Consider the following 14157-nt stretch of genomic DNA (forward strand, 5'->3'; position numbering starts at 1 on the left):
GCTCTACCCTGCCTGTGTGTGCCATGCTCTGCCTGCCCTAGCCTGTCTGTGTGTGCCATGTTCTGCCTGCCCTACCCTGTCTGTGTGTGCCATACCCTTCCTGCCCTATGCTGCCTGTGTGTGCCATACTCTGCCTACTCTACCTGTGTGTGCCAGACAGCATAGGCCAGGCAGTACATACAATGTCTGAGGTGTGAATAGGTGAACAATGTGAGTAAATACAGCCTGAGCCCATTTTTAAACAATACAGGGGGTTTACAGCCTAAATCTGAGGTGAGAACAATGCAGGGGGGCAATTAATCTCAGTACTGATACCATTTAAAGCTTACACAAAGGTAAAGGTGGCCATACACGAGCAGATCCGCTCGCTTGGCGATGTCGCCAAGCGAGCGGATCTTCCCCCGATATCCCCACCTACGGGTGGGCGATATCGGGGACCATTTAGGTAAAAAAATAATAATCCGATCGTTTGGCCCTGGGGCCAAACGATCGGATTATGTGGGCGGCAATGGGGCAGTCGGATCGGGGACCGCATCAACGAGCCGATGCGGTCCCCGGTCCGACCAGATTTTCTAACCTGGCCGATCGAGATCTGGCCAATTTCAGGCCAGATATCGGTCGGCCAGGCCGCTCTGCTCTCCCCATACATAGTCAGCCCGTGTATGGCCACCTTTAGCCATCAAAGCAGCCAGACAGGTGGGGAGCCACACAGAGGGGGGTCGCGGGCCGCCAGTTGGACAGCACTGATCTACATGATGAGTAAGTTTTAGCTGGCAAATTGTCAGATTCAGATTTTTTTAGCCATTTGGACGCATATTAAAGCTCGAAAAAAATGCAACTGGTGCCCATTTGCTATACAATTTTCAGATATATTTGTATTTTTCTAAATTATAGAACATTTCGGAATGTATGCGAAAATTTTCATACAAAAAATCTTATTTTGCACAAAGAATGTGAACATTTCAGAATTCGTTAATGCTTTGGTTACACTTTCATTAGGACTATATTTTCGCCACGTTTGATCTGTCGAGTGCCATTAAGTCCTATGGAAGGCTTCCAAGCCAGACATGGAAAGCATTTACAAACTTTTTGGGCCAAAAATTTTGTGACTTTCGGAACGCAATTGCGATATTTTTGTACGAACAATAAAAGCATCGTCGAGACATTTTACAACTACAGAAATTATTGTGGTTCAAGGCCAGAAAAAACACATTTTAGTTAATGTGCCCCTTAGAGTAACTATACAGAAGTGCAAGAAGCATGTTTGGACTCTAGTACCAATTATTGACACAATAATGAGTCCATTTAGTGTTCCTTGTGAACTTGCTGCAACTTGTTGGGTTTTAAGGCAAACTGCACACTAGCCAAATACAACTAATAATATAAACTGTGCAACTGGTTGAAATAAAACTCTCAGAACCTGTGTCAGCTTGGGTAGGAATACACAAAAATAATCATAAAATTACCAGCAATAAATTGTCTTTAAACTGGCATTCACATCCCAAAGGGAAGTAAAATGAATAGGTTATCTATTTACACCCTCTTGTGTTTAAACCAGGAATGAAAACATTTAGTAAAAGACCAAGAGCAGTGCTAAAATGCAGACCAGAGTGGAACTATTCTCAAGGTGCTATTAAAGGGACACTAAACCCAACCGTAAAGCTGTCCCACTGCGCCCACTAGTTCTCTATAGAAGTTGATGAAAATGATTATTGCACATGGAAAACAATTCACCAATGAAAATTCTACTGACTGAAAACTTAAATAAAGATGCAAGATAATTGGCCAATGGGAATGCTGATTCCCAGCACTGTGTCAGGCATCCTTCTGTTATCTTACATATAGAGGTAATTATGTCATTTTCCCCCTTCATTATATGACACAGGAATCAGTCATGGGGATAAAGGACAGACTTGTTCAGTGCTGGGAAACTGTACGTAATGCTCCCAACTCCAATTGCAGGAACAGAGAACATAGAGCCAGATTTACACAGATCAGCTGTCAGATCAATGCTACCGTGGGCCTAAAAAGTTTTATTGTGCAATATTGAATTAAGAATACAACCCTGATGTTGTTGGACTACAGCCCCCAGCATGCCTCACCCTTCATTATATGTTACATTATTCTAGGATTTGTAGTCCAGCAACAGCTGAGTAAAGTTTGGTTGAGCAGTTCAGTGCAGCAGGGTTTAGTGTCCCTTTAATGGGGGCTTTGTTGCTTCAAGGGCTCACAATCTATCTGTAGTAATTCCAAATATATCACATGGATGAGTCCCCTTTACTCACAGCTGTATCTGCAGAAGGGGAGTTACCCCAAATCATTTGCTATGATCTCACAATCTATTCATTGTGTTTATTCAAACATGTCATGCTATAAACACAATAGTTATGTGGGTCTCCCTGCTCCATTCTGGAGAGCCCAGTAACCTTCCAGTAGCCACCTTATTCATACCGGTACTCTACCCAGGGATAAGCAGTGGTCTCTAGCAGAAAGGATATTGCTACGGGTATTGGATAAGTTATCATAGACTTTATTTTAATCAAACAATTTGAAATCCCAGGTTGTGAGCATTCTGGCTAACAGGTCCCACATCTGCTCCTACTGATGGGGTGGATAAGGAATTGCAATTAAATGTGTGCCACAAAGGGTTCCTTAACATAGTATACAATATCATTAGCAGTTTGCTTCCTCCGATGCAATCATTTTCAGGAAACATGAAAAAGAGAGAATTTCCTAGTACGTTAGACTTCTTGGACTGCAATGTCATTTTCAAAACTTCATTATGCAATTGTATTTATTTTGCTCTTGAAATGTACATCCTGGTGAGTCCATGCTGTTTTTTTAATTTCTCAAAAAGAACTTGGGCTTTAGCAGTCATATTTCAGTTTATTGTGTTAATGATATGGACCAACTATACAGCAGAAATTGCAAAAGAACTGCATAGTTCCATAGATGGCAAACAAATGAATTATAGGCCAAGATATGCCAGTGCTATGGGAGATTAGATTTACACTGCACAACACAAGTTGCGGGACCAATTGAAATTGCTGCACTGCTGTCTCTTGCACTGTATTATGTAAATGTGCAAAATACCCTGCCTGTGTGTGCCATACTCTGCCTGCCCTTAGCTGCATGTGTGTGCCATGCTCTGCCTGCCCTACCCTGTCTGCATGTGCCAAACTCTGCCTGCCCCATGTTGCCAGTGTGTGCCATACTTTGCCTGCCCTACCCTGCCTGTGTGTGCCATATTCTGCCTGCCCTATGCTGCCTGTGTGTGCCATACTCTACCTGCCCTACCCTGCCTGTGTGTGCCATACCCTCCCTGCCCTATGCTGCCTGTGTGTGCCATGCTCTGCCTGCCCTTAGCTGCATGTGTGTGCCATGCTCTGCCTGCCCTACCCTGTCTGTGTGTGCCATTTTCTGCCTGCCCTATGCTGCCTGTATGTGCCATACTCTACCTGCCCTACCCTGCCTGTGTGTGCCATACTCTGCCTTCCCTACCCTGCCTGTGTGTGCTATACTCTGCCTGCCCTTAGCTGCATGTGTGTGCCATGCTCTGCCTGCCCTACCCTGTCTGTGTGTGCCATACTCTGCCTGCCCTACCCTGCCTGTGTGTGCCATACTCTGCCTGCATGTGCCAAACTCTGCCTGCCCTATCCTGCCTGTGTGTGCGATACTCTGCCTGCCCTATAATGCCTGTGTGTGCCATACTCTGCCTGCCCTTAGCTGCATGTGTGTGCCATGCTCTGCTTGCTCTACCCTGCCTGTGTGTGCCATGCTCTGCCTGCCCTAGCCTGTCTGTGTGTGCCATGTTCTGCCTGCCTTTCCCTGTCTGTGTGTGCCATACCCTCCCTGCCCTATGCTGCCAGTGTGTGCCATACCCTCCCTGCCCTATGCTGCCTGTGTGTGCCATCCTCTGCCTGCGCTATGCTGCCAGTGTGTGCCATACTCTGCCTGCCCTATGCTGCGTGTGTGCCATACTCTATCTGCCCTATCCTGCCTGTGTGTGCCATACCCTCCCTGCCCTATGCTGCCTGTGTGTGCCATACCCTCCCTGCCCTATGCTGCCTGTGTGTGCCATACTCTACCTGCCCTATGCTGCCTGCATGTGCCATGCTATGCCTGCCCTTAGCTACATGTGTGTGCCATATTCTGCCTGCCCCATGTTGCCAGTGTGTGCCATACTTTGCCTGCCCTACCCTGCCTGTGTGTGCCATATTCTGCCTGCCCTATGCTGCCTGTGTGTGCCATACTCTACCTGCCCTACCCTGCCTGTGTGTGCCATACCCTCCCTGCCCTATGCTGCCTGTGTGTGCCATGCTCTGCCTGCCCTTAGCTGCATGTGTGTGCCATGCTCTGCCTGCCCTACCCTGTCTGTGTGTGCCATTTTCTGCCTGCCCTATGCTGCCTGTATGTGCCATACTCTACCTGCCCTACCCTGCCTGTGTGTGCCATACTCTGCCTTCCCTACCCTGCCTGTGTGTGCTATACTCTGCCTGCCCTTAGCTGCATGTGTGTGCCATGCTCTGCCTGCCCTACCCTGTCTGTGTGTGCCATACTCTGCCTGCCCTACCCTGCCTGTGTGTGCCATACTCTGCCTGCATGTGCCAAACTCTGCCTGCCCTACCCTGCCTGTGTGTGCGATACTCTGCCTGCCCTATAATGCCTGTGTGTGCCATACTCTGCCTGCCCTTAGCTGCATGTGTGTGCCATGCTCTGCCTGCTCTACCCTGCCTGTGTGTGCCATGCTCTGCCTGCCCTAGCCTGTCTGTGTGTGCCATGTTCTGCCTGCCCTACCCTGTCTGTGTGTGCCATACCCTTCCTGCCCTATGCTGCCTGTGTGTGCCATACTCTGCCTACTCTACCTGTGTGTGCCAGACAGCATAGGCCAGGCAGTACATACAATGTCTGAGGTGTGAATAGGTGAACAATGTGAGTAAATACAGCCTGAGCCCATTTTTAAACAATACAGGGGGTTTACAGCCTAAATCTGAGGTGAGAACAATGCAGGGGGGCAATTAATCTCAGTACTGATACCATTTAAAGCTTACACAAAGGTAAAGGTGGCCATACACGAGCAGATCCGCTCGCTTGGCGATGTCGCCAAGCGAGCGGATCTTCCCCCGATATCCCCACCTACGGGTGGGCGATATCGGGGACCATTTAGGTAAAAAAAATAATAATCCGATCGTTTGGCCCTGGGGCCAAACGATCGGATTATGTGGGCGGCAATGGGGCAGTCGGATCGGGGACCGCATCAACGAGCCGATGCGGTCCCCGGTCCGACCAGATTTTCTAACCTGGCCGATCGAGATCTGGCCAATTTCAGGCCAGATATCGGTCGGCCAGGCCGCTCTGCTCTCCCCATACACGGGCCGATTAGCTGCCGAATCGGTCCAAGGGACCGATATCGGCAGCTATAGTCAGCCCGTGTATGGCCACCTTTAGCCATCAAAGCAGCCAGACAGGTGGGGAGCCACACAGAGGGGGGTCGCGGGCCGCCAGTTGGACAGCACTGATCTACATGATGAGTAAGTTTTAGCTGGCAAATTGTCAGATTCAGATTTTTTTTAGCCATTTGGACGCATATTAAAGCTCGAAAAAAATGCAACTGGTGCCCATTTGCTATACAATTTTCAGATATATTTGTATTTTTCTAAATTATAGAACATTTCGGAATGTATGCGAAAATTTTCATACAAAAAATCTTATTTTGCACAAAGAATGTGAACATTTCAGAATTCGTTAATGCTTTGGTTACACTTTCATTAGGACTATATTTTCGTCACGTTTGATCTGTCGAGTGCCATTAAGTCCTATGGAAGGCTTCCAAGCCAGACATGGAAAGCATTTACAAACTTTTTGGGCCAAAAATTTTGTGACTTTCGGAACGCAATTGCGATATTTTTGTACGAACAATAAAAGCATCGTCGAGACATTTTACAACTACAGAAATTATTGTGGTTCAAGGCCAGAAAAAACACATTTTAGTTAATGTGCCCCTTAGAGTAACTATACAGAAGTGCAAGAAGCATGTTTGGACTCTAGTACCAATTATTGACACAATAATGAGTCCATTTAGTGTTCCTTGTGAACTTGCTGCAACTTGTTGGGTTTTAAGGCAAACTGCACACTAGCCAAATACAACTAATAATATAAACTGTGCAACTGGTTGAAATAAAACTCTCAGAACCTGTGTCAGCTTGGGTAGGAATACACAAAAATAATCATAAAATTACCAGCAATAAATTGTCTTTAAACTGGCATTCACATCCCAAAGGGAAGTAAAATGAATAGGTTATCTATTTACACCCTCTTGTGTTTAAACCAGGAATGAAAACATTTAGTAAAAGACCAAGAGCAGTGCTAAAATGCAGACCAGAGTGGAACTATTCTCAAGGTGCTATTAAAGGGACACTAAACCCAACCGTAAAGCTGTCCCACTGCGCCCACTAGTTCTCTATAGAAGTTGATGAAAATGATTATTGCACATGGAAAACAATTCACCAATGAAAATTCTACTGACTGAAAACTTAAATAAAGATGCAAGATAATTGGCCAATGGGAATGCTGATTCCCAGCACTGTGTCAGGCATCCTTCTGTTATCTTACATATAGAGGTAATTATGTCATTTTCCCCCTTCATTATATGACACAGGAATCAGTCATGGGGATAAAGGACAGACTTGTTCAGTGCTGGGAAACTGTACGTAATGCTCCCAACTCCAATTGCAGGAACAGAGAACATAGAGCCAGATTTACACAGATCAGCTGTCAGATCAATGCTACCGTGGGCCTAAAAAGTTTTATTGTGCAATATTGAATTAAGAATACAACCCTGATGTTGTTGGACTACAGCCCCCAGCATGCCTCACCCTTCATTATATGTTACATTATTCTAGGATTTGTAGTCCAGCAACAGCTGAGTAAAGTTTGGTTGAGCAGTTCAGTGCAGCAGGGTTTAGTGTCCCTTTAATGGGGGCTTTGTTGCTTCAAGGGCTCACAATCTATCTGTAGTAATTCCAAATATATCACATGGATGAGTCCCCTTTACTCACAGCTGTATCTGCAGAAGGGGAGTTACCCCAAATCATTTGCTATGATCTCACAATCTATTCATTGTGTTTATTCAAAACATGTCATGCTATAAACACAATAGTTATGTGGGTCTCCCTGCTCCATTCTGGAGAGCCCAGTAACCTTCCAGTAGCCACCTTATTCATACCGGTACTCTACCCAGGGATAAGCAGTGGTCTCTAGCAGAAAGGATATTGCTACGGGTATTGGATAAGTTATCATAGACTTTATTTTAATCAAACAATTTGAAATCCCAGGTTGTGAGCATTCTGGCTAACAGGTCCCACATCTGCTCCTACTGATGGGGTGGATAAGGAATTGCAATTAAATGTGTGCCACAAAGGGTTCCTTAACATAGTATACAATATCATTAGCAGTTTGCTTCCTCCGATGCAATCATTTTCAGGAAACATGAAAAAGAGAGAATTTCCTAGTACGTTAGACTTCTTGGACTGCAATGTCATTTTCAAAACTTCATTATGCAATTGTATTTATTTTGCTCTTGAAATGTACATCCTGGTGAGTCCATGCTGTTTTTTTAATTTCTCAAAAAGAACTTGGGCTTTAGCAGTCATATTTCAGTTTATTGTGTTAATGATATGGACCAACTATACAGCAGAAATTGCAAAAGAACTGCATAGTTCCATAGATGGCAAACAAATGAATTATAGGCCAAGATATGCCAGTGCTATGGGAGATTAGATTTACACTGCACAACACAAGTTGCGGGACCAATTGAAATTGCTGCACTGCTGTCTCTTGCACTGTATTATGTAAATGTGCAAAATGTGTCGCTATAATGCAGAACAATTTAATTCAGTCCTTATAAACAGCCCCAATGCCAGCAATGGAGCCTCTGAAAAAACTGCTGCTAATATGCTTGTGTTTGCTGTATTTACATGCTGTATTTACAGAACATGCTGGGTATAAATATAGTTTCACAGCAAATATTATAACAATGTTTATGGTTTTAGCAAATTGACAGCAAGAAAATCAGACAAAACTCCTGTAGTACTGGGCTGGGTACAAAGCTCAAGCTGACTTGTTACAATGAGTGCCAGGAATTTAAACCATAGTTTGTTTTCCGGAAACTAAGGGTCGCATCAATGGGGGCTCCCAAAGAGTGCCGAGGGTTCCAGTACCAATCACCAGTACACTTATCATGACTGATATATTATATTTGGTCCAGATTTATAATTTACAATGGTTTCCCCATTGTAACTAAAATGTTACCTTTTACATATATTAAATATAAAGTAACCATCTATGGTTAATTTTAAACTTAGCTATTAACTCTGAGTGAGCAAAAGGTAAATAAAGAGAGGAATGGTGCAGCACATTTTGTTGTTTTTTTACTAGAGATTTCCACTGAAACACTGCTTCTTCTATAACTAAAGAAAATGTCATTCTAAGCAACTTTCCAATATACATTACATTTTTGCTCAGTGATTTGTAAATATAATAGAAATTAAAAGCAGAGTTTGTTTATCCCTTTCTGTAGCAGAAGTCAGCTCTCCCCCAGGTCTGCTAATCAAGTGGTTTCTGGTACATTGTACACAACCAGGAGTGCAGAGAATTTAAACAGCCAGACAGATACTGCTTTCAATAGCAATCACATTTATATACAACATGAAAAAAACACTGATAGTTGGGAAGCTGCTTAGAATTATGTTTTTTAATAAGCATAAAAAATGTTATTGGGTGGAAATTCCCTTTAACATGTTTAGGTTAAATGTAGATAGCTAATGGTAGGCTAAGCTTACATTTGTCTTCCCTTTTAAATAAATGAATCCCAGGTGCCTACTGTTATCGAAGTGAGTACACATGAATTATCTTCCATTACCTCAGCATATATTACACAGTTATTATCTTACACAGTTATTACCTATTATTTTAGCACATAGCTAATGTTTGACGGCAAAGGCAGTCCTGAACCAAACATTTCTAAAACTCCTGGTCTAATGTGAGAGTATAAAATAATAATTCACTTTCATTTTTATACAATAGTTGAACAGAACAACTATGGATTGAGTGCTAGTCAATATGTGGGAGGAAAAGTTCTTATGTACTCTAGTATATGGCAAGTGCCAAGGATTTAGAAGGATTAAAAGAGAGAAGTCCCTACCATGAAGAGCTTACAAAGGCCCCACTTACAATAAAGTGATTTAAAAATTACAATATATAACAGTATAGATATACAATAATATTGTGTATATATTATTCATTGTAATACTCAAAATTTTGCATAGAAGTATTGAATATATACATATGGTGCATGGCAAGCTTCGTTTCAGATTCATAGATGGACAGGCAGAAGATTCACTCATACAGTCAGGTATTGTTAAGAAGATTGCTGCTACACCCTGTAAATAAAGTACTTATACATTAGAGAATGTGTGTGTAACCCTTTCTTGGCACACTCACTTATTTTGGGCTGTATATTTGTTTAACCAGGAAATTTGGCCCCCTTTGCAAATAGTGAAAGGTACTGGGAACTGGGATTTTAGCGCAGTGCCTCCACCTAGTGGACACTGAGGAGCACACCTCAAGGGGTTTTCCACTAGGAAAGAATCACACACAGTTTGCAACAAATATCAACTTTTTATATCAGTGTGAACGTAAAATAATTATGACATGCAACAGTATTAAACCCTGCTTTGGAAACCTGGGTGGTTTCAGCTCAGTCTCTCTGAGGATTCCACTCCTGGAGGAAATACCCTTTCCCAGTTCAGTCCTGGCAAAGTCCCTTCCCCAGAGCTCTTTTAGTTTCCCCAGGTAGCGCTACCTGCCCCTAAGTACCTCTCCTTTTGCAATAGGCAGTCGCTCCCACATAGGAGGCCACGAGAAACACCTGTCCTCACACAGGGGACACACACGGAGACTTCCAATACCTTCCCTCAGTTGGATCACTCACTGGGGATCCGCAGGTGGTAAGGCATCTAACAGCAGTGTAGCAGATCTCTCTTTACCGGCTGGCACTTCAACTGCTAAGCAGAGCTCCCCTCAGCCTTCACACTGTTACTGCATTCTGGATGGTCTCTCTGTCTCAACAACTGGCAAAACAACAAGGGCTCCCTCTTGTCTTTGTAGGAATTTTGTGGTCACACCCTCATTGCAACCCTGTCTAAATATTTACAATTTATTGGTGAGCACAACTTTCCCCTTTTTTTTTTACTATAGTGTATACAGGAGCAGTAGCTAGGTCATGTTGTAGCTCCCATCATCCCCATCTGCAGTCAGGTGATCCCATTGGTGGCCAATAAAAGGGCAACCATTTGGGAGTTTTAACCTTGGAAATTAAGCAAGTTGCAGGTAAAACGTGGCCCCTGTGAGAAATGTATATTGAAGCAGTAGAATTCTTAATGATTAGATAAAAATGAGTGTAGGACTGGCCACACCAGGGATGACTTTGATGACTTTAGTTGGCCAGCTTGAATACAGCAATATATGTTAGTTAATGTCCTATATATTGATGAGCGAATCTGTCCCGTTTCGCTTTGCCGGAAATTTTTTTTTTTTGACGCGCAACATTTTCATTGTTTCGGTGAAAATGTTGTGCGTCAAAAAAATTGTTGCGTGGCTATTGTTTTGTCGCCCACAACAATTTTTGGATGCACAGCGAATTTTTCATTCGTTTCGCAAAACAATCCGCCATCGGCGAAATGTGGAAATTCGCCGCGAATCCATGTCTGGCGAAACATTTCGCCCATCACTAGTCCTATACAGTATATATTGAGGTGAGCACAACTTTCCTCTTTTTCAGTTCTGTACATCCTTCTTCTTCAGTTCTGTACAGTCTTCTTTTAAAGGCATATTTTGGGGGACTGTGTTCTGCTTTAAATCTGCTGTAATTGCTGTATGTTTCCATTGTGCAGAGTATTTGGGCTTACAGAGGTTGGGGAATCATTGGGCTTATACATGCATCCTTGCTTATCTTTCAAACTGCAACCTTGAATTGAAAGGTTCTGATGTGGCAAATTAACTGTAATTTGCAATTATTTCTAGGTTATATTTCATTTTTCCTAATGACTAAATTGCAAAACCCTTGTAAAAAAAAAAACTTTGCAGAGCCATTAAAAAGTGGTAAGGTATACAGCTGGGAGTCATAATAGAGGAAAAGAAAACATGGCATCAGCTGCCTGTCATTATCAAACCATAAGTTATACCAGTTTTTAGAAAATAAACCATAATAAATGCTAACTTAAAGGATCCTGGAATCTGGCAGCCCATTAAATAACAAAATGGACCACCAAGACTGATTTTCTCAGAACAGATCTGAAATCAACACTGTTTGATCCTTTCATTCGTATATATCACACAAATATAAGTCTATCCCAGTGCATTTTGGGCAGTGAAATCTCCGTCTGCACTATCTAGTAACTCAAGTCCTATTGCTGTGTATGCTGAGTACTCCCACAGTTTCCCTTAAGGCTGCTTACACCAAAGTGCAGTCGTCTTTCTCCTTTCTTGGAATTCCTGGACCCTTCTGCATATTGATGCCTTATTTCCAGTACATGGAAGCCACAGCCATGCTTGTTTTATCCCTTCCATATTCACTAATTTGTATATTATTAGTCTCATGGTACACACATTACTCCAGGTGCCCAATAATCTACTAAATGCAGGCCAGGAGGATTCCCCAGACAGGGCAATTCTAAAAAGTCCCGAAAAAAAGCACCAAATATTTCTATAGATAGTGAAGTGGAGAGCCTTAGTGTGTTAATGTATGTACTGGTAATGCCACCAGATAAAAGCCTTGTAATAATAGTGCTTTACTATATATATATAGTGTAGCACCCAATAAGAAATCTCTCTTCATGTTATATATTTCAGAATGATGGCCACAAAATTAAATGTAAATAGCAAGTGAATGACCAACTGTCAACCAATATTTGATCAGTATGTGTATATAAACCAAAGGAAAATGCTAAAAGGGTTTATTATTATCTTATTATGAAAACAAGTCTGTATTACAAATGAAGGAAAGTACAGCACCTGCGCTCCACCTAGGTTTGGTGCTTGCATGTATCTGAATAAGTACTTCCTGATAGGGAACATCATAAGTTCCCCTGCAGTGAAACGTAGCAGAGATCTCCTGTAGGAGAATACAGGCGAAACACCTATGTGCAGGGCCAGACTGAAGTGTGCAGGACTCACCGGGGCTGCTGCAATGTCTTATCTTTTCATTCAGGTGCTCTCCTATTCATATTTAGTCTCTCATTCAAACCACTACCTGGTTGCTAGGGTCATTTGAACCCTAATAACCAGATAGCTGCTGAAATTCCAAACTGGAGAGCTTCTGAACAAAAAACTACAAAAAAAAATGAAGTTAAGGTGCCAATTGTCTCAGAGTACAGGTATAGGTGTATGCTCGGGAGGGTATTCTGGATAAGGGGTCTTTCCGTAATTTGGATCTCCATACCTTAAGTCTACTAAAAAATCAATAAAATATTAATTAAACCCAATAGGATTGTTTTGCATCCAATAAGGATTCTTTATATCTTAGTTTGGATCAATTACAAGGTACTGTTTTATTACTACAGAGAAAAAGGAAATCAGTTTTAAAATTCTGAATTATTTGATTAAAATGGAGTCTATGGGAGACGGGCTTTCTGTAATTCGGAGCTTTCTGGATAACGGGTTTCCGGATAAGGGATCCCATACCTGTATTACCCTCTACACGTTATACTAAAAGTTAATTCAAAGGTGACCAACCCATATAACTGGTCAGTTTTGGGGCCCTCCTCTCTTTTCCGCTTACCATCACCATTGGTTTCTCTTTATCTCCCTTTCACACTATACCATACAAGGAACTATTATCCAGGACTTTTTCCTGTAAGAGAACCTGCGTGCAAACTCCCTTCTAACATATAACTGCTTAATGTGAATATCTAGGGGATGTGCAAGTCACCTTTTGCTTTTGTTAAATACAACTGAGTTTGGCAGTTAAAGTAAAAATATCTACATTGTCATTCCCTGTGTTTCGAATATGCTGCAATAAACTTGGTGCCCTTTAAACTCCATTCTCTCTTGCGTATTTTGGACCAAATAGTCAGCTTAATGATTAGCTCTAATTTAAATATTAACCTCTGCGCTTTGATTGCTTACATGAAATACAGTGGGAAAAGTAGGAAATCAACACAGGCACAATTACTAGCTTAGTTTCATGCATACTAACACTTCATTTATACTGTTATTGGGCCAAATTTATTTAGATTTTTTTAAACTAATTAATTAAGGGGCAGATTTATTTGCCATGAAATAAGAAAATTACCAAAATGGTTTATTTGTGATCGGGACCATTTTACTTTATAAAGTAAGTGCAGCGTATCTTGGGACTTTATGATACACTTTAATTTATGGAAAAAGTCTCTTGGGTGTAAAAACAACAGGCTATTTATATAGGATTGAATTTCATTTTCACTATCATTTGAATGATCTTTAACATTGCAGGGAGTTCAGGGGCATGGAAAGGTGGGGATATTGGGGCCTATGATTCCTTATGGCAACCTTAGAAAACTGCAGAAATGAGATTCATTTATTTAGATGGGGTACTGCATTTTGTCATTTTGAATCCAGCCAGTCAGTGTGGAGTAGCTATTTTGAAGCTGAAAAGAATTTTGAGGCTTCATCTCTGTCTTTTCATCCTATCTCCTTTTCATCTTTTCATCCTATTGGTCATTCTGTGTGGTTGCCCTTTGGTAAAGATCAGGGAATTTTTCTATACTTTGTTTCTCCCACTCCAGGCAGATAGGTTAGGGTAGCACAGTAATGCGGCACCCACCTAATAATATTCTAGGTACTCTAGGTAGTGATTGGTAACTTATTGGCTTTTAATTTATTTGAGTTATGATCCAATTCAGGTTATGGGTCCAAGGTAGGGCTGGGGATAACTCATGCTGCTTATGTTCCTTCCTATTCCTTTTATCAGGGGGTTCAAGGAGTTCTAGATCTGGAACAGCTAGAGGTTCCATGCAAGTATCGGAGTAGCCTCTATGAATCTATGAATATGAACTAAATGTATTTTTTTGGGATTAAAAGATAAAACTGTTGGATAAATATTGTTGGCTAGTATTGTGC

The sequence above is a fragment of the Xenopus tropicalis genome, chromosome 2, assembly GCF_000004195.4.
Source record: "Xenopus tropicalis strain Nigerian chromosome 2, UCB_Xtro_10.0, whole genome shotgun sequence".
NCBI lineage: Eukaryota > Metazoa > Chordata > Amphibia > Anura > Pipidae > Xenopus > Xenopus tropicalis.